Here is a 23488-nt window from a genome sequence, read left to right on the forward strand (position 1 = left end):
AAACCTCTGGTGCGTTTCTACCTTTTCCTCCTTTCCTCTCAGAAAAAATGGACACCTGGTACCCTACTCATTTTCCCACTCGCATGGAGCTGCACTGCCCAGACCATTAAGGGGTTGGAAAACATCAGCCTTGCAGGATCTGAACAGGCTGTAAATCCGGCACTTAGAAAGAGGCTGAGACGGCCGTGGTGGCGCCCGCCTTTAATCCCAGCACTCGGGAGGCAGAGGCAGGTGGATCTCTGGGAGTTCGAGGCCAGCCTGATCTAAAAGAGCTAGTTCCAGGACAGGCTCCAAAGCTACAGAGAAACCCTGTCTCGAAAAACCAAAAAAAAAAAAAAAAAAGAAAGAGAATTCCAACAACAAGGCCCACCTCCGCTACAAAGCAAGACTCTATCTCAAAAAGAAAAAGGTGAGAAACGCCCTAGGACTGTAGCCTGTTTGCTGAAACTTGGGGTCCTAGCAGGAACACCCAAGGGACAAAGAGGGGTGAATCAGGGGACAGAATAAGGGAGAGACTGGAGTAAACAAATGGACGGGGAAGAAAGAGGCAAGGGAAGAAACTGGATATGAAGGCATAGGTCATATCTCCCGAGAGGGCCGGCGAGTCTCCAGTCATGTGTGGCAGTTTGACCATTAATAAGGGACTTCAGGAAGGACTTGCCACGTCCCACAGCGGGAAACAGTATGGTTACTCAGTGCCTACCAGAGTCCACTGACTGAGAACAAAGTCCGCAGCACAGATCATGCCCAGGTCGCTCAACAGGTTGGCAGAAATCCAGCCACATCACCCCTCTAAAACCAACACTCCAGCCTCCCAACACGGCTAGAAGCTCTCTAACAAGCCACCACCTGTTCCCACCCAAGTCCTCAGCAACTGCTCCCTTAGCTGGAGTGTCCTTTTCCATCCGCCCTTCCTTACTGTGCAGCCCTGCTGCTGCCCCTTGGTGGTGCTTTGGTTTAGCTTCACTTTGCTTTTGCCTTGCATTACCAGGACCAGGACCAGGGTGAATCCCTTTTCCCTCTCGTCAACCCTGGCTCACCAACCTCTCCCTTCCTTCCTACCCCTCATAACTTATGTTCCGATGCTCCTTATAGATCTAGGTCAAAGATCTTACATCCTGCTTAGAATAAACCTCGCTCTATTCTCTTGCAAAATGAGGATGGTACTCCCGGCTTAGGATAAAGTTTTGGTTGTGGTGTGGGTGGTGTGGTTTGGTTTGACTGTTTGGTTCATTGCTTTTTTTTTTTTTTTTTGGTTTGGTTTGTTTGTTTTGCCAATGATGAGATATCCTAAGATGGAGGTTAAGAATGTTTTGTGCCCCAACCCATATTCCCACAAGTAGGGCACAAACACACCAAAAATAGTCATCAAAGTAGGAGAGAAGTGACTTACTGGTAAGAAGAAAGGGTTTGGTGGCTGGAGACAAGAGGATGATGGGGCTATGGGATATGATCAAAGTATATCACATATGTAATTATGTGAAATTGTGAAAGAATAACTAAAAATAATTTGAACTTGTGTGATTCTCAAGTGCACAAGAGAAACACTGGTTTAAGGAGAAAGGTTTTTTTTAATTATTATTATTAATTTTATGGTGCTATGGAATCTTCCCGCCTGCCACCCCGCAAGACAGGATTTCTCTGTGTAGCCCTGGCAGTCCTGGAACTCACTCTGTAGATCAGGCTGGCCTTGAACACACAGACCTGCCTCTGCCCCTCCACCCCTGAAAGCTGGGATTAAAGGGATGCACCATTACCGCAGTCTCCAAAGCCAGGTCCTTGTGCACGCTAGGCAAGCATTTGCCACTGAGCTATATCCTTGGCCTCCTGCTGTTGTTGTTTTGGTTTTGGTTTGAAGCAGAGTCTTTGAAGCCCAGGCTAGCCTTGAACTGAAGATCTTCTCAACTACCTCCTGAGAGATAGGAATACAGGCATATGACATCCTATCCTCCAATTTTATTTAAAAATTGTTTTGAAACTTTAGGGCTGGCAAGATAGATCATCCAGGAAAGGCATAAACCTAATGACCTGAGTTTTGTCTTCTAAACACATGTGGAGGAAGGAAGAAGCTGACGTCCACACATTGTCCTCTGACCTCCATGTGTGTGGTGGCAGAAATAAATAAATAAGCAGATACATAGACACATGCTTTAATTTATTTATTTTTTATTTTACGTACATTGGTGTTTTTTACTGCACGTGTGTCTGTGTGAGGTGTCGTGACACTCCCGGTCCTAAAGGTGGGACACTCTTGGGCGCAGCAGCTAAGGTGGTCAGTGCCTTAGGAAAGAGTCCAGAGGCAAAGTTTTCTGTCTTTTCCCAGGAACCCGGCCAGGAGTATGTGGGCCCAGGACCAGAGAAGAGAAACTTATCTCTGTGGGAGATAGGGAGTGGAGGCGTACAGCATCATTGCTGTTATGACATATAACCGCTGTAATGATAACCCCTATGTATAAAGAACCTACTGTGTGCCAGCTACTTACTTGGCAGGATCTTTATCCCTGTAACTTCTAATTCCGGTAACCACCTTCCAAGTCAAGCATCAGCATCATTTTACCAGGGAGGCTCACAGAGAGGTTTCAGCCAATCAAAACCCACGTGGCAGGTATGTTGCCAAACCAGAATTTGTTGTTTGTCTGTTCCAAAGGTCATTCTTTTCTAAAAATAAAAATAATAAAACAAAAATCATGTGGCTTCTCTTACTCCTGGCGGTGGGGAGGGGCACAGGCACAACACAATGGTCCTTCTGTATATATCTGTTCCTCTTTCTCAAAGGGTGTCTATACCCTACCAACTCATTGTATCTTCACAGCATTCCCACAAAGTGAGCCATGACCACCCTCTATTTTACCCAAGGCAGGTAAGGTAAGGGGATGTCTCAGTTAGGGTTTCTATTGCTGTGAAGAGACACCTTGACCATGGCAACTCTACAAAGGAAAAACATTTAATTGAGGTGGTAGCTTACAGTTTCAGAGGTGCGGTCCATTATCATCATGGCATACAGGCAGACATGGTACTGGCTATATCTTGATAAGAAGGCAACAGGAAGTGGACTGTCTCACTGGGCATGGCTTGAGCATATATGAACCCTCAAAGCCCGCCTCCACAGTGGCATACTTCTTCTAACCAGAATATACCTACAAACATAACTTTCCAACAAAACCACACTTCCCAATAGTGCCACTCCCTTTGGGGGCCATTTTCTTTCAAACCACCACAGGAGATAACTGGCTTATTTCATCTCACACAGGCATTAGTTCCAGTTTCATGTTTTAATTCAAGATTCCTTGGGTAAGCCAGGCGGTGGTGGCGCATGACTTTAATCTCAGCACTCCGGAGACAGAGGCAGGTGGATCTCTGTGAGTTCGAGGCCAGTCTGGTCTACGAGAGCTAGTTCCAGGACAGGCTCCAAAGCTACAGAGAAACCCTGTCTCGAAAAACAAATCAAAACAAAAAATCCTTGGGTAGCCTTCACAGACCAAGAAGGGAAACCTACTTGTCTCCAAGGGAAGTAGAAGTATTCAGTTGTTAAAGAAAGCAGAAGTCTAGTATGAATGGACCACTGGGGCTCCACCAGCCCAAGCTGAGCGGAAGATTCTATCCAAGGAGGAAGCTCTGGGTTTGTCAGCTGATACTGTTGTAAGAATACCCCTTCCCACAGCTTAATGGGAACCTGTGAGAGCCAGACTTCACACCCAGATCTCCAGAGATAACCAGTCAGATAGGGCTTTGCAAAGCTCAGGGTTAGAATCCCAACAGCCAGAGCAATGCTCTGCACATCCCAACCCCACCCCCAGACTTAGAATAAGCACTGACTAGGCTTGGTGGCGCACACCTTTAATCCCAGCACCCAGGAAGCAGAGGCAGGTGGATCTTTCTGAGTCTGAGGCCAGCCTGGTCTACAGAGGGAGTTCCAGGACAGACAGGGAAACAAAGAAAAACCCTTTCTCAGATAAGTAAATTTTAAACAAGCAAAGAAAGAAAATGTGTCCTGGAGTCTGCCTAGCCAGCCAGTGTGGACTCTGCCCCATTCCCGATTTTTTAAAGCACCAACTCTAAGCACATTTTCATTCCCAACACAGATCCGGTAATCTGGGTAAAAGTGTTGGACCCATTTTTCACACAAAAGAAAACCACAATAGAAAACATCCGCTCGCCTGGACGATACAATGAGACCAGGTAAGAAAGAAAGGAGAAAGAGAGAGAGAGAGAGAGAGGTGAGGAAGGGAGAGAATAACTCAAAGATGAGAGTCCATCTGCTGTGTCCTCAGGTGGCCCAGGTGGTAACCCAGCGGGAGAAAAATGCCAGATCCTGTCACAGGCACACACCCAAGGCTAGTCAACCAGATCACCTTTGCCCAAGAGCTGGGAGACAGCCAGCCTGAAAGGAGGAAGGAACAGAGGACAGCTGATGGCCTTTGTGGCTACAGCCAACCCACAAACCTCACCCACACAGCTCTCAGTCTTATGACACCACTGTCCCTTGGTGACTCTTCCTCCTCCAGGTTCCTTGGTGGTTCATTTCCCCGTGACTTAATGGAGTGAAGGGGGAACTGTATGATGGTTCAGCAAGTCTCCTTCAGATCGTCAGGGTCGGGAGGCCTTGACAGCTGCGTACGGAGGGCTCACATGCTCACATGCACAATGTCCTGGGTCCGATCCCCAGGACCAAATAAACAAATAAGTTAATAAATCAATCAAATTTCCAAGTTTATTGTTAAACAAAATTAAATCACATAGCGATAATTTAATAAAGTGTGATGTTACTATGACACTCAAAATATCACTTCTTAGTTACTTTACCACACTCTCCTTTTCTGTCTGCTTTCAAGTCTATCTACATTTGCTCTCTCTGTATGTTGGGAATAGTGATGTAGTACTATTATGGCGTCTCTTTCCAACTCCGTAGGCAACAACATCGGACTGACAGCCTCAAATCAGGGTGGAAGCATTTACACGAGAGAGACTGGCAAATCCTATAATTCAGCTCCCACCTCAACACACACCGTCAAACACTTGCATCTGAAATATCAAATTAGACACTTGAGAAGAGAAAATATACAACAGTTGTCAACACTTGTATCTACAGATGTGAATGAACGGGAACAGTGGAGGAGGTGGACCCGGCACAGGTGGCCTAGGATGAGCCAAACTCACCAGCAAAGCCACTAGGGTGAAGGTGGGTAGCATGTGGATTACCCAGGGAGGCAGCCTCAACACCCTACACATAACTGGGAAGATGGGAGATGGGCCCACAGAACAGGCCAGAGGTGTTTGGTGTTAGCCCCACAGGTCTCTATTTCTTTCTCTTGATAAAGTTGGGACCCAAGTTACCATGGACGATGAGGATACCAGGTCTGAGAGGAAGCAGGTGACCTCTAGTGGTAATGAAAATGCTGACCACAGCCTTCCAACCTCCTGACATTATTCTCAAGCCCTCCCCCTAAATAGAGCATATTCAGCTGACTCTCCAGCACCTAGAACAGGACAGCAGGAGCAACAGTTGTGGCACAAACAGACCATGAGCAGAAACAATTATTCAAACCAGGGGACTTCAAGCATTGCCTCAGAATCTATGCCCGTTAGCAGAGCAAGACTCTGATGATGCCCTTACTACCGTGGGATGAAAACACAGCAGAACTGCCTGTAGTGTTATTGCAGGAAACAAAGGAAGGCATGCACATGTTCTCTAAAAGACATGTTCAAGAATGATTATAGCGATCCAGGCGGTGGTGGTGCAGGCCTTTAATCTCAGCACTCGGAAAGCAGAGACAGGCGGATTTCTGTGAGTTCGAGGTCAGCCTGACTACAAGAGCTAGTTCCAGGACAGCTAGGGCTGTTACACAGAGAAATCCTGTCTTGAAAAGCAAAACAAAACAAAAAATGATTATAGCACTCTAATTCGTAACAGAAAACAAAATGAAACAAACAAACAAAAACAGAAGACAACCCAAATGTCCACCAATGGTGGAATGGATCAGTTGGTTATAGTATGGCTCTATGGTGGCTGACTATGCAGTGGATAAAAATTAACAAACTTCCAAATCGTGAATGAATCTCATAAGTAGAACCAAAACTAAAGGGAGCCAGACATTAAAATGGATGCACCGTGGATTTTGTTGCAAATCACGAAATCATAAATGAGACTAAAATAACAGACTGTTTTATTTGGGTGCAGAAAAGATTTGCAAATCTGGGATGTGGGCTCAGCTCAGAAGCTAGGTGAGGTTCCGCATAAGATAAGCAGGGCTGAGGTTCACACAACATCAAAGGCATTCTTTGGGGATGATAAGGAGAACTGAGATAAGTTCTGTGTTGGGGACCAGAGTGGTAAGTCCTTCGGAATGTCCAGGTCAACAGGCAAACTGGCTAATCTAGTGTCTACAAAATACCGTCAGATTCCAGAAAATCACTCTGGCAGATTCACTTCCCGGCAAGAGTCTTTATGGCCGTTTATTTCTGTCACAAAAATCTCAAAAGCTTAGGGTGGGGTTTTACTATGTTTTTTACTGTTCTGTAGTCATTTTGACTAATCACTATTTCTATGAAGTTCAAAGGTAGGCAAAATTCATTTAATGTGTTAGAAGTCACATAGCACGATTAATAAAAACCCAGAGACAGAAATTAAAGTTCAACCTGAAGGTCAAAAGGGCAAAACAGCCAACTACTGGCTCTTACCTCTACCTCAGTCTGAAATGGCCACCCTGCCTCCAGGAATCTCAGAATGAGACTGTGTTTGTGGGCTGTCCCATCTTAAATTCCTCTCTAGAACTGGGATTAAAGGCATCCACCACTACTGTCCGGTTTCTATGGCAAACTAGTGTGGCTACTAGGATTAAAGATGCGTGTCACCACTACCTGGTCTGTAAGACTGATCAGTGCGGCTGTTTTACTCTCTGAACTTCAGGCAAGTTTTATTTATTAAAATACAAATGAAATGCCACAACAAAGTTGGGATGGCAGGGACCTTTAGGGGAAGTTTTGGTCAGGATTGGACTACCAGGATGATGAAGATACTGGTACATGATCTCACTATTGTAGCAGGCTTTCTTTTGGGCCACCAGCCTACTCCCAAATCATGACACAGAGACTTATTATCAGTTATGAACGCTCAGTCTTACCTTATGCTCGTTTCTTGCTAGCTCATTTTGTTTTGTTTTGTTGAGACAGAATTTTTCTGTGTAGTTTTGGAGCCTGTACTGGAAGTCGCTCTGTAGACTAGGCTGGTCTCGAACTCACACAGTCGCCTGCCTCTGCCTCCCAAGTGCTGGGGTTGAAGGCACACACCATCACCATCCAGCTCTTGCTAGCTCTTATAATTTATATTAACCTGTTTCTCTTTATCTTTTGCCTTGGGGCTTTTTACCTTACTTTCATTCTGTATGTCCTTCTCTGTGTCTGACTGGCTGACAGCTGCTTGTCTGACTGGCCCTGGACATCTCCCTCCCTTTCCCCTCATTCTCTCCTTTTCTCTGTTCTCTCTGGAACCGAGATTCCTCCTCCTATTTATTCTCTCTGCCTATCAGCCCCGCCTATGCCTCTGCTGTCTACCTATTTATTAGGCCAATCAGGTGCCTTAGGCAGTCAAGGTAATATAGCAACACATCTTTACATAATTAAACAAATGCAGCATAAACAAACGTAACACATCTTTACATCGCTGAACAAATAGATCATAAACAAATACAACACACCTTTACATAAAATAATATTCAAGGGGCTGGAGAGATGGCTCAGCGGTTAAGAGCATTGCCTGCTCTTCCAAAGATCCTGAGTTCAATTCCCAGCAACCACATGGTGGCTCACAACCATCTGTAATAAGGTCTGGTGTCCTCTTCTGGCCTGCAGACATACACACAGATAGAATATTGTACATATAACAAATAAATAAATATTTAAAAAAATATTCAACAACATGCTGTTGTAGCTCTGGCTGGCTTAGAATTTATGATCCTCCTGCCTCAGCTTCCCAAACACTGGGATTATAATTTTGTGCCACCACTTCCAAGACTCTTCTGTTTTTCAGTGCTGGGAACCAAATTAAAGGCCTTTAACATACTCAAGAAACATAATAAGCTCCACCACTGAGCTCATCCCAGACCTGTTTTGCCTCTTCATCTGGGTACTAATGACACAGGCATGTTCATGTTGGGGAGGTTCATAAAGATGCACATTTAAGATCCATATACTTCTGTGTGTGCTGGTGTACACTTGTAACCTCAGTAACTCAGGAGGTTGAGGCAAGAGGATATTGGCAAGAATTGGAGGCCAGCCCAGGCTACATATGGAGCCCCTTCCTCAATCTCTCTGCACCCACAGAAAAAAGTATATAGTTTACAAAAACATTTCAGTGCTCTAACTATAGATGAGAAAAGAAAGATAAAGCTGATTGAATCATGGCCACAGCAACCACTAGTACAATGTGGCTGTGGTTTCTGTGACATAAAAGGTTTGGGCATTGTCACCACTGACTTTCTTGACTTTTGAAAGTCAAGCTCTTTAGTAAAGTGCTTAAAAATGTGGTGTGTTCTTTGGGCAGTTTACACATGTGAAATAAAAATGTCAGAAGGTCAGTCTTTGGACTAAAAGTCTACACTGATAAAAATCAAAGTGGGGCCACTTGGGCCAAAGTTCCAAGTTGCTAATCTGAGACTACACTACTTGTCTAACTTTCTAAGAAACCAAGACTAAAGAGTTAGCCAAATTTTGCAAGCAGGCCAGTTTCAATCAACTTGATGACAATGGTTCCTCTGACTTGGTCTGCGCACATAGGTATCCTTAGAGAACTCGAAGTTAACTGTTCTGTTTCTACTCCTCCATCCCCGACTGACACAAAAGGATATTGAAATGGGGGCTCTGCCTTTTGTTTTTGTTTGTGCCTTCTTTACCTCTTTCCTACCTCTAAAACCAACCTGTTCTGAGAGACTCACAGAACACTTACTCTGTTTTATGGAGTGGGGTATGCCCCCATTGCAAAACCGAAAACACAGGCCATTCAGATCTACAGGTGAAAACTTCATGATTTTCTTCTTCAATGCATGATGGCTATGTTTCTAATCATAACAGGATTTTTTTTTCTTACATTAAACACCCAAAGGCTAGCTGCATATCTGTAATCTCAGCATTTTGGGTGGAGGCAGGTGGACCATGAAGTAGGTCAACCTGGACTACAAAACAAAACCCTGATCTCAATAAAATAAAATAAAAACAAAATGAGGGCATGCCTACAGGGATCTATGAAACACAGGATGCTTCTGTACAGTCTGGGATAGCGTGTCTGTTGCATACTAACCAACTCTCTCTCATGTGTGAAATGGGGTTGGTGGTAGAATATACTGGGTAAGATTGTGTGGAGATTAAATGATCTCATATCATTAAAAATCTAAAACCAGAGCCTGGGACACAATAAGCAAAAAATAAGTGTTTGATATTATTTGTCTTGCTCTAGACCCCACCTACTAAACACCAAAGGTGTCTTCATCTTCAACAGCCTAAAACACTCCCCATGGTGTCCAAACAGCCTACGGTGTTAGGCTTTAAATATATTGCATGACCAGAACCATCGAGCAAGGAACAGAACCCCTCATGCATTTGTTCACAAGAACACGGGGGACTTCTGGTGCTCGGCCTGGCACTCAAGCTGCTGAGTAGGGAGACAAGACGACAGTTAAACCACAGGACAAGTGTCAACATAGCCCAGAATAACAGATTGTGTATCTCAGGCCCAGCTTCCCACAGAGGGGTTTGGTATGCGTTGTGGTTTGTTGTTTGTTTAAGCTTGCATTTAGTTGCAGTAAGATAAAATGAGGTTTCATATTTTTAGAATCTAATTTTTCTACCTCTCTTTAAAAAGTCTAAAGTTTGAATTCATATGATCAGGAAATCATATGCCCCTTGTCACTACCCCCAACTGGCTTTTGTCCACTTTCCTACCAGGTCTTTGCAGACCCTGAAGCTTGGAGTCAATGTCACAGGTCTGTCTGGCAACAACTATGAGACCCTGAGGAACACCAAATGCTTCTGGACAGGGCTGATAAGTGAGCCTTGAGTGCTGAGCAGAAGGTAGATAAAGTGAGAGAGGGCCACATGTTCAGAGTCTCAGACTATGAAATCATATGAATACCCAGGGTCCAGTCCCTACCCTCCAGCCTGCTGCAGCATAGGCAGACTGAAACCCACTGCAGATGGCATTAGCCCTTTTCTCTGTAGGCTTGCTTGACAGCAAAGTACGTTTAAAATCTGAATACCGGGGCTGAGATGCTGTGGGATGAGGCTCACAGGGTCTTTGCGCCTGGGCTTGCCTATACCATACCTATAAGGACTTTAGGAAATGGGCAAGAAATGAAGAACGTGTAATAGCCCAGCACAGTCCTTAGGGTCTGGTGGTTAATAGTGATTGTGAACCTGGCAGGATCTAGCATTACCAGGGAGACAAACCTTCCACGTGTCTGTGAGTGAGTTTCTAGATTAGGTTAATTGAGGCGGGAGGACCCACCCTAAATGTGCGAGGCACTGGTCCATTGACTGGGGTTTTATGCTAAGTAAGAAGGAGAAAGCGAGCTGAGAATTCCTGACTGCAGATGCAATGTGACCAGCTGCTTCACACCTCCAAAACTTCCCTGCCGCAAGGGACTGTACCCTCCAACTGTCAGCCAGAACAAACCATTCCTATCTAAAGCTGCTTTTGCCAGATATGCGAAAAGTAACTGATATGAGTCCCAAGTGTGGGACAATGCTCTGTATTCTGTCAATTATATTTTAAATAAATGCTGATTGACCAGTAGCCAGGCAGGAAGTAGAGGCAGGGTGTCAAGAACAGGAGAATTCTGGGAAGAAGAAAGCTTGGTCCGCAGTCCTGGCCAAGCCACAGCGCAAGCAAGATGTGACTGTCCCGCCGAATAAGGTACCAAGCCACGTGGCTAACACAGACAAGAATGATGGGCTGATATAAGTTATAAGAGTTAATAAGAAGCCTGAGTTAATGGGCCAATCAGTTTATAACTAATGTAGACCTCTGTGCGATTTCTTTGGGACTTAACGATTGCGGGAACCGGGCAGGACAGAAAACCTCAGTTAACAAGTCCCCACGGGGAAAGCCTGCTGTAGCATCAGTTAGGGAACTGAAAGGGACCCCTGTAACATGTCTACAGAGTGACATCCTCTAGCTTGCTCCTGGAGCTTTGGTGTGCACACAGATCGCCCAGGGCTCTTGTTAAAATGAGGATTCTGAGGTCAGGGATGACACCGGCAGGTCAACATCTCAACTCCCCATGGAGGCTGCCCTGTTTGTTTCTAAAATCTGTACTTAGTAAGCACCCTAGAGCAGGATTCTCAGCTGTAGCATTGTTGGCATTTTGGATGTGATGCACCCCGATGGTGGGAATCAATTTGATTCTTCATGCAAACGGCTTTCATGCCCACCCACTGTGGCATGCTTAGTCTCATCTTTGCCTATTACCTGAACTGGTTTGGAACCCACTCTGTAGCCCAGGCTGGTCTTGATCCTCCTGAGCGCTACGATGATAAGACTGCCTCACCATACCCAGCCTGGAATTCTTCAACTATAAATATCCATGAGTTCCCTGGAAGAGAGAGAGTGAGATGTTTCAAAGCCTAAGGCTGATCTGTAAAGAATAATGCAAAATAAAAACATGGTGTCACCGGGCCGTGGTGGCACACACCTTTAATTCCAACACTTGGGAGGCAGAAGCAAGGCCAGCCTGGTCTACAAGAGCTAGTTCCTGGAAAGGCTACAGAGAAACCCTGTCTTGAAAAACCAAAACAAAAAAACAAACAAAACACACGGTATCTTTGTTCAAAGAGCAAGAAATAGGTGTTACTGCCTATACTGGGTCACAAAATTTGGCCTTTAAAATATTTACTCATTATGAATATGAAATAGTACTGGGCTACAGGTCTCTACCACTGTGCTTGCTGAGTTCAGCTATAAATATAGGCTTACACAATGGTCTTTGGGTGTTCCTTCTGACATTTTCTGTAGCTTGTAAAAGTCACACAAGAAACCAAAAGTAGTTTCAGCTTTGATATATAATTTAAAACATCCATTTATGCATTCTCACTGTGGCTTCAATCATAAGAAAATTAATTTTTAAATTGCCTTGTTAATAATGGGTTTAATAAGCGTTTCTCATGAAGTTCCATCCATTGAGTGCAATGATATTTAAATTTAATTTCTCCTGTTCTTGAACCCGATGTATTATTTATACAGCCATGGTCAGAGAAGCAGACTTTCCATTGAGGGTCCCAGCACTTGGGTAGCTTCTTCTTTCTCCTGTGGTTGCTGCTGCTGTCCCTATATTGCCACCAATCTAGGCCCAGTAGTTCTAAAAACCATTTTGGACATAGAGGGCGTGGTGGCACATATCTGTAACCCCAGCCCTGAGGAAAGAGAGGCAGAGAGGATTGCTGCAAATTCAAGGCACACAGCGAGTTCCAGGATGGTCAGGGATGTACAGTGAGACTTTTGTTTCAAACAAGCAGAAACTGTCGCAAGCATAGGTGTGCCTATAGGGCCATCAGCCTCCTGCCTGAGCGTGCAGCCACCTGGTGTCTTATCTCTATGGCTCACATTCCTGCTTCAGGGCTGTACTGAACTTCACCGACCAAGCACAAGTCCAAAGATACAATTCTTAAGAGTTGAGACGTGCTGGGTGGGGTGGCACGTGCCTTTAATTCTAGCACTCTTGGTGCAGAAGCAGGCAGATGTCTGTGACTTCAAGGCCAACCTGGTCTACACAGGTAGGTAAGTTCCAGGCTAACCAGGGCTACACAGGTGAGACCCTATTTCAAAATAAATAAATAAAAAGAGTCGCTTCAGACTATAGAGAGATGGTTCAGGGGTTAAGAACACTTGCTGGGATTGGTTATCAGCACCCATATCAGGCAGTTCATAAACACCTGTAACTCCAGCGCCAGGGGATCCAATGTCTTCTTTTGGCCTCCAAGACTATCTACACACATGTAACACACACACATATGTAACACACATGCACACTCACGCACGTGCCCATATACACACACATTCCTTAAAAAAAAAAAAAAGAAAAGAAAAACTGTGTCATACATAGCAGGGTAGAATCCCAGTGCTCAGGAGACGGGGGTGGGAGGAACTGAGGTTGGAGGCCAGCCTGGGCTCTCTAGTGAGACCACATCTCCAAAAAAGAAAAACATTGAGAATTTCAAGGTGGTGAGAATTAAAGCTAGGCAGGGCTCTTCCAAGCACGTAATCTACTATCACATAGGGTGCACACCCAGGTACTACCCATTCCTGGTAATGACACCAGTACACGAGAGGATTCCGTGAGAGAAATCGACCCAAGAATCTGCAAGAGGTGGCAGGAAGTTTAGAGAAAGCGGGTGGGGGCGGAAAAACTGTGAGGGCCAGTCAGTGTGGGTTTCCAGATTGACACAGGTGTCCCCCGTGCCTGGGAGAACCGCTGCTGTGGATCCTGACAAGGACAGAAAGCTCTGTCATTGCCGGGCGGTTGGGGCGCACGCCTTTAATCCCAGCACTTGGGAGGCAGAGGCAGGTGGATCTCTGTGAGTTCGAGACCAGCCTGGTCTACAGAGCTAGTTCCAGGACAGGCTCCAAAACCACAGAGAAACTCTGTCTCGAAAAACAAAACAAAACAAAACAAAACAAAACAAAACAAAACAAAAGAGAAAGCTCTGTCATCACCAAAACTTTGTCCACGGGAATTGCTATTTACCATGGCTACGTATGAGGTGACCCACTAAGTCAAGGATTCTAGTCTGTCACCGGTAGCCCCCCCACACCCTCTCTGACTGCTACGGGATGAATCCTTTCCCGACTTCAGCCCGGGCTCCTGGCTCCTGGTCTTGCCAGCTCTCCCATGCAGGGAACATATGCTTTCTCTCCTGCCCTGCCCCGTGGAGCACATTTGTGGGGTAGGGCCCAACTGTCTTCGGTAGTAAGAAATACTTTAAGAGGAAAATTAATTTTAGGATGACTAGCAATATATGAAAGCCCTTCTTCCAAAGGCCGAGAATGGCAGGGGTGGGGGGAGAGGGGAGGAAACATGACGAAGAGAAACTGGTTTCAAATGTAAATGTCATTTTCATGTGAACCCTTCAATGGCTCTAGCCTCTTAGGGACTCCCGGGAAACACACTTTTGAAGCTCCAGTCAAGGATACGCTGAGTTCTTAAGCTCAGCCAAACAATGACAGCAAAGCAAATTCAGCTGATAGGACATCCTAGCTCCAGACACATCGCTAGTGACAGCTTTTAATGAATCACGCATGCGCACAACGTCCTTTGAAAAAGCACATTCGCATCCACTGCAACTCCATCAGGTGAGCCCGACTTTAGCAATGGCTGTCGGGATTGAGAAAAGAACCCAACATCACCATTACCTGCCTACAGACTGTTTTTCTACCCTGGGATGTATCTTTCCTCTAAAGCTGCCTTGAACAGGTTAGAAGAGTTGGCCAAGCTGACCTTTCACTAAGATCTTCCGCTGTCCGCTTGGAAGTGGGGTGAAGTGTGGCTGTGCTGGGTCCTCATTCACGCTAGGCCAGTGCTCCAGTGCTGAACCCCATCCTGCCCTCAGCCCTTGGCCTTTTCTTTTCACTGGCTTCTCTCTCTCTCTCTCTCTCTCTCTCTCTCTCTCTCTCTCTCTCTCTCTCTCTCTCTCTCTCTCTCTCTCTCTTTGCCCTGACTAGTCAGTCTACCTAGTACTTCAGTGGCAGTGGTGGGATTTCAGGCGTGGCTTGGAGAAAGATGACTTCCGGTAGGTAAACCTCTCTGGTCCCTCAAGTAACTTCTTCCCAAGAGGGATGTAGGTTGGTCAGCTGTGCCCGAGTGACTCAGCTTTGGGTGCAGACATATTCACAGGTGTGCTGCCCACGTTAGTTCTAACATTCCTGCCTCCCAAGTGCTGGGATTAAAGATGTGCACCACCACCACCTGGCAGTTCTACCAATTCTTAAATTTTGACTCCTTGGCAAACTTCAGGTATTAAATTGTTTCTGTTTTAAAAACAGGGAGGCTGAGTCCAAAGCTGGAAGAAGACAGACTCTGTGTCAAGCACTCCGGATGAAGATCTAGGAAAGACTTCGTCTTGTGCATTTTGTGAAGGAGACGTAGGGAGGGCTATGTTTGAACACTCTGTAACTTAGAAGCCAGAAAGCTATTAACATGTTCCTTTGTTTTGTCTTCTTTCTGTGAAGTTTGAAAAGACTTCCTGGGCTCCTCATCTCCGGGGGGACAGCCTGACACCCCACCTTTCCTCTCTGCCTCTGTACAGTGTCTTTGGGTCTTTGTCCTGTGGTCTCTGGAGCCATCTGTGCCCCCGTCCATGCTGGCCGCCCACCCAGCAACATCTGCTCCAGAGGTTTAATCTAATACTTGAAAAGCTCCCCCACAAACTCTCCCACCTGGCACCACTCCTGCCCCGGCAGTGAACGGCAGCAATGTTTCTGTGGCTTTTCCAGCAGTGACTTTGTATGGCTACCGAGCAGCTTTGATCTCCATGCTGTCGGGGAGGGATAAGAATGAAGAAAGAGACACAAAGTTAAAAGGGAGGCTTGCAAGCACTTGCTCTGGCTCCAGCCGGCCTTTCTACCCAGCACCTGCTGGCTCTCCACAGCCCAAGGAGCCAACAAGTGTGATTTACACATTTAACCTTCAACTTTGATACTGACCCCCAGGCAGAATTTCTCATCAGTTCTAAGCAATATACTGTGGAATTAGGAGTTCAAGAGGGTGTCTCTAGAATGTACTTGAAGTCTTTTGGAGTTAGGGAGTATCTAGGAATTTATCTTTCCATCTAGTTTATGGAGCATTTAAATATTTTGGGATCAGATTAACAAAGACGCAATTTCTGCCCGTGTTGTTGGTGGGTTATTCTATTGTATGACTCCATGATATACCTATGGCACAAGGCTTTTGTGGCAAACCATGGCATGGATACTCACAACCATGTGATTTGATGAGGTATGTGGCTCCATGGTAGACCACTTACCTAGTATATGCAAGACTCTAGGTTAATCCTAAGTACCAAAACAAAACCACAAAAGTAATTTGAGGGCCACCAAGGTGGATAAAGATACTTGCCACCAAAACCGGTGACCTGTGTTCAATCCCCAGAACACACATGGAACTGAATTTTACAAGTTGTCCTCTGACCTCCATAGAGCATGCACATGCACTTACACACACACACACACACACACAGCTGTATATCTGGTCCTAAACCCATGCTGTGTCCTAAACCCAACTTTGGTGGAGGAGGGCATCATGGGAGTCTCTCCTTTGTTTTCAGTGTTGGGGAGAATACCCATGGCTGCTTCCCTGCTTGCCTCTCAAATGCTGAGGCACAGGTGGGGAGAAGCTCTAAGGAAAGGAGGGAAGAGAAGTGGGGCCGAGTTATTAGCAAGTATTTGCTTCACAAACCTTTACTGAGTATGTCAAGCATAGGAGATGAGGACAAAAGACATAAAACACAGGTCCTCCCCTCACGAAGGTCTCTTTCCAGGGCTTGAACTGGGCAAGAAAAATAGCTACTGTTAAACTAACATGGCTTGTAGTGTGTGTGTGTGTGTGTGTGTGTGTGTGTGTGTGTGACATACACGCATGCAATACACACTTTAATTTCTCTATAATAAAGTATTAAGTTTATAATCTCAGTAATTCAGGTGACTGCAGCAGGAGGATTATGTTTCCAGGCCAGCCTAGGTTACATAGAAAGTTCCAGGACAAATTGGGTTAGATAGTAAGACTCTGTCAAAAAAAAAAAAAAAAAAAAAAAAGAGAGAGAGAGAGAGAAAGAAAGAAAGAAAGAAAGAAAGAAAGAAAGAAAGAAATAGTGGTGCATGCCTTTAATCCCAGCACTTGGGAGGCAGAGGCAGCAAATCTCTGTGAGTTCAAGGCCATCCTGGTCTATGAGAGCTAGTTCCAGGACAGGCTCCGAAGCCACAGAGAAACCCTGTCTCGAAACACTGAAAAAAAAAAAAATCAAGGCAGGCATAGTGGTGCATGCCTTTAATCCCAGCAGAGGCAGGAGGATCTCTGTGAGTTTGAGGCCAGCCTGGTCTACAGAGCAAGTTCCAGGACATCCAGAGCTGTTACACAGAGAAGCCCTGTCTCAAAAAATAAAATAAAATAAAATAGTAAAACAAAAATGAAGGAAAGGAGGGAGGAAGGAAGGGAGTGAGAGAGGAAAAGAAGGAAGGCTAAGACATTAAATTTTGTATACTGCCACTCACCCAAATACTATGCATCGTGCAGAGGTGCCTAACCCAAATTGATGACTCGGTCATTGAGAACCTCCCTGGGATGACATTTGAGGTGAATTGTAAATCAATTCCACAGTAAGGATGGGTATTGTCATCCAGCCCCCTTATCAAACTGACCTTTGGGTAAGAGCCACACTCGTGGATTGAAGGAGCTGGTCTGGTATCAGGACCTCACTATGCGCTGATGAGAAGAGGAGTGGCGCCACCTGGAGGTAGGAGCTCACATTGAGTTCCCAGTCATTAGCCCAGGGGCCATTCAACTCTGTCCAGGAGCAGCAGAGAAAACCTCTCATTTCCAGCAGCAACTGGAAAAATAAAAGGCAACGTCCCCAAGCGGAGCAGAGGAATTGAGATACCAATTAGAGACATGGTTTGTAAGTGCAAAGAAAACCCACCAAAAGAAAGTTTGAGAAGTTTGGATTTGCTCATCATTTGGTTCCAGTTTAGTTAACAGTAGTAACCGCCTTTCATTATTCTGCCAGACACACAGATATGCTGTGTTATGTGCTGAACATATTTAATCCCATTTAATTCTCAGTAACAGCCTTGTGAGATGTATTATAGCCCCTCCCCCTTTTGAAAGACGGCCAATCAAGTGCGGGGGAGATGGCTCAGTGGTTGCTCTTCAGAAAGACCAGGGTTCAATCCCCAGCATCCACACTGCAATTCACAATCATGTGTAACTCCAGACCCAGTGGTCCCCAGCCACTATTTTCTGACCTACTTGAGCACCAGGCATAGAAGTGGTGCACAGACATACATACAGGCAAAACGCCCATACACATAACAGAACAAAGCTATAAACTCAAAGGGCAAGCAGAGTTTATTGACAAAATAAAGAAAACGGTTCCTTATTACCGCCATTCTATAGCGGTCAAATGGCTGTTCAGAGAGGCTAAGTAATTTCCTCAAGGCCACAGAGTCAAGATACAGACAAACTGGGATTTGAACTCTGGTTATAGACTCTGAAGCACGTGAGCTTATCCTTAAGCAACCTGATGGATACGGCCACCCAACACATTCAAAGTGGCACTCATCGACCTTGCCTTTCCTAACCCTCCTTTTCTAATCTGAGGAAATAAACTATCTCCCCTCCACTCTCACTCGGTGGCCCATCCCAGAAACCTGGGGGTTTTAACTCCCCACAGGTTCACTCACCAATGTGTGTATTGTCTCATATGTGTGTGTGTGTGTGTGCGTGTGCTGGAGATTGAACCCAGAGCCTCGTACACAGTGGCAAGTTCTCTACCACAGACAGCTACATTCTCAACCCTCTCACATAGACTTTAGATATCTTCCTCTGCTCTCTGTCCCCACTGTTGCAGCCTCAGCGCAGGCCTGTCCAATGCTTACCCGATTAGATGCCCACCCAGGCGTCCCTGTCCTTCTCAGCACAGTGTGGTTGATTTATAATAGATTCTCCCATCGTAGTCTCCATGACGAGAGGCTATGTCACTGCTGTCCTAGTGGCTGGCACCCAGGAGGCACTCAATATCTGAGTGGCTGAAGGTAGCAGAAGTCATTGTTTCCATTTTACCAATGTTCTGTTGAGTTGTAGCCTCTCAACATTCATATCTATTGGATCCCTAGATGCTGGCGCCTTCCCTTGTGACTAAAATCAGAGTCTTCTTTTTAATATTTATTTATTTATTATGTATACAATATTCTGTCTGTGCATATGCCTGCAGGCCAGAAGAGGGCACCAGACCCCATTACAGATGGTTGTGAGCCACCATGTGGTTGCTGGGAATTGAACTCAGGACCTTTGGATGAGCAGGCAATACTCTTAACCTCTCAGCCATCTCTCCAGCCCCCTAAAATCAGAGTCTTAAAAAAAAAAAAGCTCTGTGAGTTAAAAGGAATCGTCTGGGTGGCTCTAACTCCTACGTGGCTGGTGTCCCATAAGTGAGGAGGTTAGGGACTGGAGAGACAATAATTAAGTCTGTAAATGCCTTGGCAAGCATTAAGGACCCAAGTTTGATTCCAGAAACCATATTTAGCATGGGGATGCCCACCTTTTTAGCACAGAGCTAAGGAAGTGAAAACAAGGAGCCCTGGGGCTTGCTATCCAATCAGCATGGCCTTCTTGACAAGTTCTGGGCCAGCAAGAGAACGAATGGCAGACAGCACTTGAGGAAAGACACATTGCATGTTCTTGAACTCTAAACACACATAAGTGTACGCGTGCACACGCATGCATGCACTTACATAAACAAAGAGGGATCAAAACTCAGAAATACAGACAGGGCCCCCATGTGGACACAGTGAGAATCCTGAAGGAGAGAAACAAAAACACTAACATTGTCTTGGATTTCCTTCCAGCCAGCAGAAAGGCAAAGACCTGAACTTCTGTGGTTAAGACGCTCAGCCAGTGACATTTCCTTACGGTAGCTCTAGCAAATGAACACTATCAAGAAAGTCTCAGGCAGTCGAGGCACTGATCGTGTACAACTAATTAGCAATGTGTCGATCACATTCTGCCTCATGGCCGCATTTGTCTGTAGCTCTTGTAACTGACTTATCAGCTTATTCAAAGTCTGGGACTTGATACTCTTTCTGACATGCAGGGCAAGGGCCCTGTCTTCTCCTTCTCTACGCTCCCAGACTTCCAGGCTAAGCTTGGTGTGCTGTTTTGTGGTACAGAGATGGAACCTGAGGCCTGTGTGTGTTAGGCAAGCACTCTACACTAGCTCCCACGGTCCGATGGCTTGCAGTGGAAACCTTTCAGGGCATTTTTTATTGCTGTTATGTGACTGATAGACACATTTGGATGTATGAAAGGGATCCTGAAGGCAAATGCCTGATCTCTAAGAGATGCATACAGAGGAAACATCTGTCTCCAGAAGCCTAGTATGACTTATCTCGGAGCGCGGTTCAGGATAACTGGTCTAAGGTATTATACCGGGCAATGGTGTACAATGTTTGAAGTTAGGACTCTGAAGGTGTAAGTCACAAACAATCCCACACCAGTTTGGAAGTGTGATTAATAGAATGGTTATTTATTTAAGGGGGAAAACTTACAGATCACAGTCCCAGACAACAGCCCTCTGCGCAATCAGGAAGGGAGCCTAGTCGCCGGAAGTGGAGCCGGAAGCCAGAGAGAGAGGGGAGGGCAGGTGCTGCTTTTTTAAAGAGAGAGAGAGAGAGAGAGAGAGAGAGAGAGAGAGAGAGAGAGAGGAATGCTTTCTGCTCTTGTAGAGTTAGGTTCCCAGGACCCAGGCTCTGTGGCTCACAACTGTCTAGAATTTCAGACTCAGGGTATCTGGCTTCTTCTGGCCTCCACAGGCATCCACACACATGTGCACATACATTCACACATAAATGAAAAGTAAATCTTTTTTTTTTCTTTTTGATTTTTCGAGACAGGGTTTCTCCGTAGTTTTTTGGTTCCTGTCCTGGATCTAGCTCTTCTAGACCAGGCTGGCCTCGAACTCACAGAGATCCACCTGCCTCTGCCTCCCGAGTTCTGGGATTAAAGGCGTGCGCAACCACTGCCCGGCTTCTTTTTTAAAAAGAGAGAGAGATGGAGATAAGGAGGTGGAGTTAGGGAAGAGGCCTATGAAAAACAATGGCTCTGACTCCAACATAGCCTGCTGGAAAAGGTAACGGGGCCTGTAGCACCCAGCAGGGCAATGACCCTCAGAGAGAGAGAGAGAGAGAGAGAGAGAGAGAGAGAGAGAGAGAGAGAGAGAGAGAGAGAAGCTAGAAACAAGCACGGCTTCTGAGCAACACACACTCCTATGTGGACTCATATGCCACCAATAAAATGTCCAAAGGGGATCACCCCAACTCATGATCACCCTCAGGAAGTACGGTCCCTCCTCAGTATCCTTTAAGATGGCTCTGGTGGGATGGCAGTAGAGAAAACACCGCTGGGCTGATCGTAATGGTCCCTCTAGGCCTCCTTGATGGCAGCCTTCAATTATGTGGACTTTAAAAAAAAATTGTATGTATGTTTTATTTGTGTGTGGATGTATGTAAGCAGGTGCGTGCATGCCATGGCATACATACGGAATTCAGAAGACATCCTCAGGTGCTGGTCTTGGCCCTTCATCTTGTTTGAGACAGAGCTTCTTGCTGTTCGCTGTTGTGTTAGCCATGCTAGCTGACTCAAAAGCGTCTAGGGATTGTCTTGTCTCTGTGTCCCATCTCACCATTTAGGGATGCTGTAATCACAGACACATGTTACTGCGCCCAGCTTTATGTGGGCTCAGAAGATAAGAACTCAGGTCCTCATGCTTACACAGACAGATTGAGACAGAAAAACCTCTCTAAATGGGTCACAGTATGTTTTAAAAATGTACGTAGGCCTGGGAGAGAGAAGAGTATAGACAGTTATAAAAAGAAATAAAGAGTTTTAAAAAGGAAAACAAAATATTTAAAGAGATATTAGAAGTAATATAAAAGAAAAAAGCCGCGTAAGGATGGAAAATACACAGGGAATCTGGATCCTGTATAGTCTTGTATTAATTTTGAACTTTTTTTGGTTGCTGAAAAGCAAAGGACAGCTGCTCAGAGACCTGGGGCTGAAAGAGAGACTGATAAAATGTGACAACATAAATATTTTTAAAATGCCTTAGCTTTAAAACAGAAGTCAAAAAATATATCTGTAAAATGGAACTTAAAAGATGCATTGCTTTGGAGAAGCAGTTTTGCTTTTGTTTCCACAGGAAACAAGAGGCTATGGATGCGTTCCAGGTTAAGATGGACCATTTTGATCAAGGGAGAGCTCCTGAACCTTGACAGGTGATAGCTATCAACAAACATTACCACTGGTCTTCCTAGGACTTGGTCAGTATCTCAAAATTTTACCAGGGACCCTAACTTCGTCCACAGACAGTAGGAAGCAGTTTGGAGAAAATGACACCCATATTTCTAAGAGTTTTGGGGGGTATGGATGGTGGGTGGTCTTTGGTGATTTGGTAGGTTATGGATACTTGTTATATTTAGGGAAATATAGGAATATAGGATAAAAAGACAACTATTAATCTCAGATATTTTGCATTGACATGGATTTTGCTATAGTGATACAAATTTAAAGTTAATTTTGTTACACTGTATATATGTTTCTATTCTTTAAAGAATTTTTTTAAATTGATACAAATTTAAGGTCAGTTTTGTTATACTGTATGTATATTTCTACTATTATTTAGGGTATTATGTTTAGATAGCTCATTTAAAAATGTAATGTAAGGTTAAGAAATATAAATTAATGGTCATCTGTAACAGCCAAACTTACTTACAGTCATGTTAGTTAGGTTTTCTAGATATGCAGAGATATATTTCAGATGTATAAGTAATCTTCAAACACTTCAAAAACTTACAGAATATGGTATTTAAAATGTTTTAAAAACTTAGACTTTTATCAACAGTGAGACACTTCTGCTCCTGGCTGTAGCAGGGAGTGGGGCCCCTTGTTCCAGCTGCCTGGCTAGCTTACACCCGAAATAATCACACAGAAACTATATTTATTTAAATACTTCCTGGCCTATTAGTTCTAACCTCTTACTAGCTAATTCTTACATCTTAATTTAACCCATTTCTCTTAATCTGTACATCACCACGAGGTCGTGGCTTACTGGGAAAGAATCAGCATGTCTGATTCTGGCAGCTCCATGGCAGATCTCTCTCTCTGTTTTCTTCCTCCCAGAATTCAGTTCTGTCTCCCCGCCTACCTAAGTTCTGCCCTATCACCAGGCCCAAAGCAATTTCTTTATTAACCAATGAAAGCAACACAAAAACGGAAGGACCTCCTATACCACCTGGCAGCAGCAATTACTTCAAGAGGAAGATGGGCATTGAAGAAGCTTTTTATGGAGTTTGTTTTCAATGTGGCAAGGCTAGCCATTTGGGCAAGAAACTACTCTTACCTGGACTGCTTGACTGTATGCTATACGAACTGGACATACAGGACCCACAGGAAAATGACTGCTAAACTTGCCAAAGCAAGGTGAGATGGCCCTTCAGGGTTCCTGCTTCATGAAAGAGTCTGCTAGACATTCAGCAGGACACAGAAGAAAGCGACAAATTTTTCTGAAATAGGAAAGACAGTCCTTCAAATTTCCTGCTTCATGGAGAAATCTGACAGACACTGTAGGCCTATAAGCTGAAGATGGATGCCCCCAATGGTACAGAAGAAATTTGGGTGACTGTCCAGGCAGCCAGTTGTCTCTGTCATTTCTAGTTTTGGAGGTTGCTTACAATGCACTT

This window comes from Chionomys nivalis, chromosome 10, assembly GCF_950005125.1.
Source record: "Chionomys nivalis chromosome 10, mChiNiv1.1, whole genome shotgun sequence".
NCBI lineage: Eukaryota > Metazoa > Chordata > Mammalia > Rodentia > Cricetidae > Chionomys > Chionomys nivalis.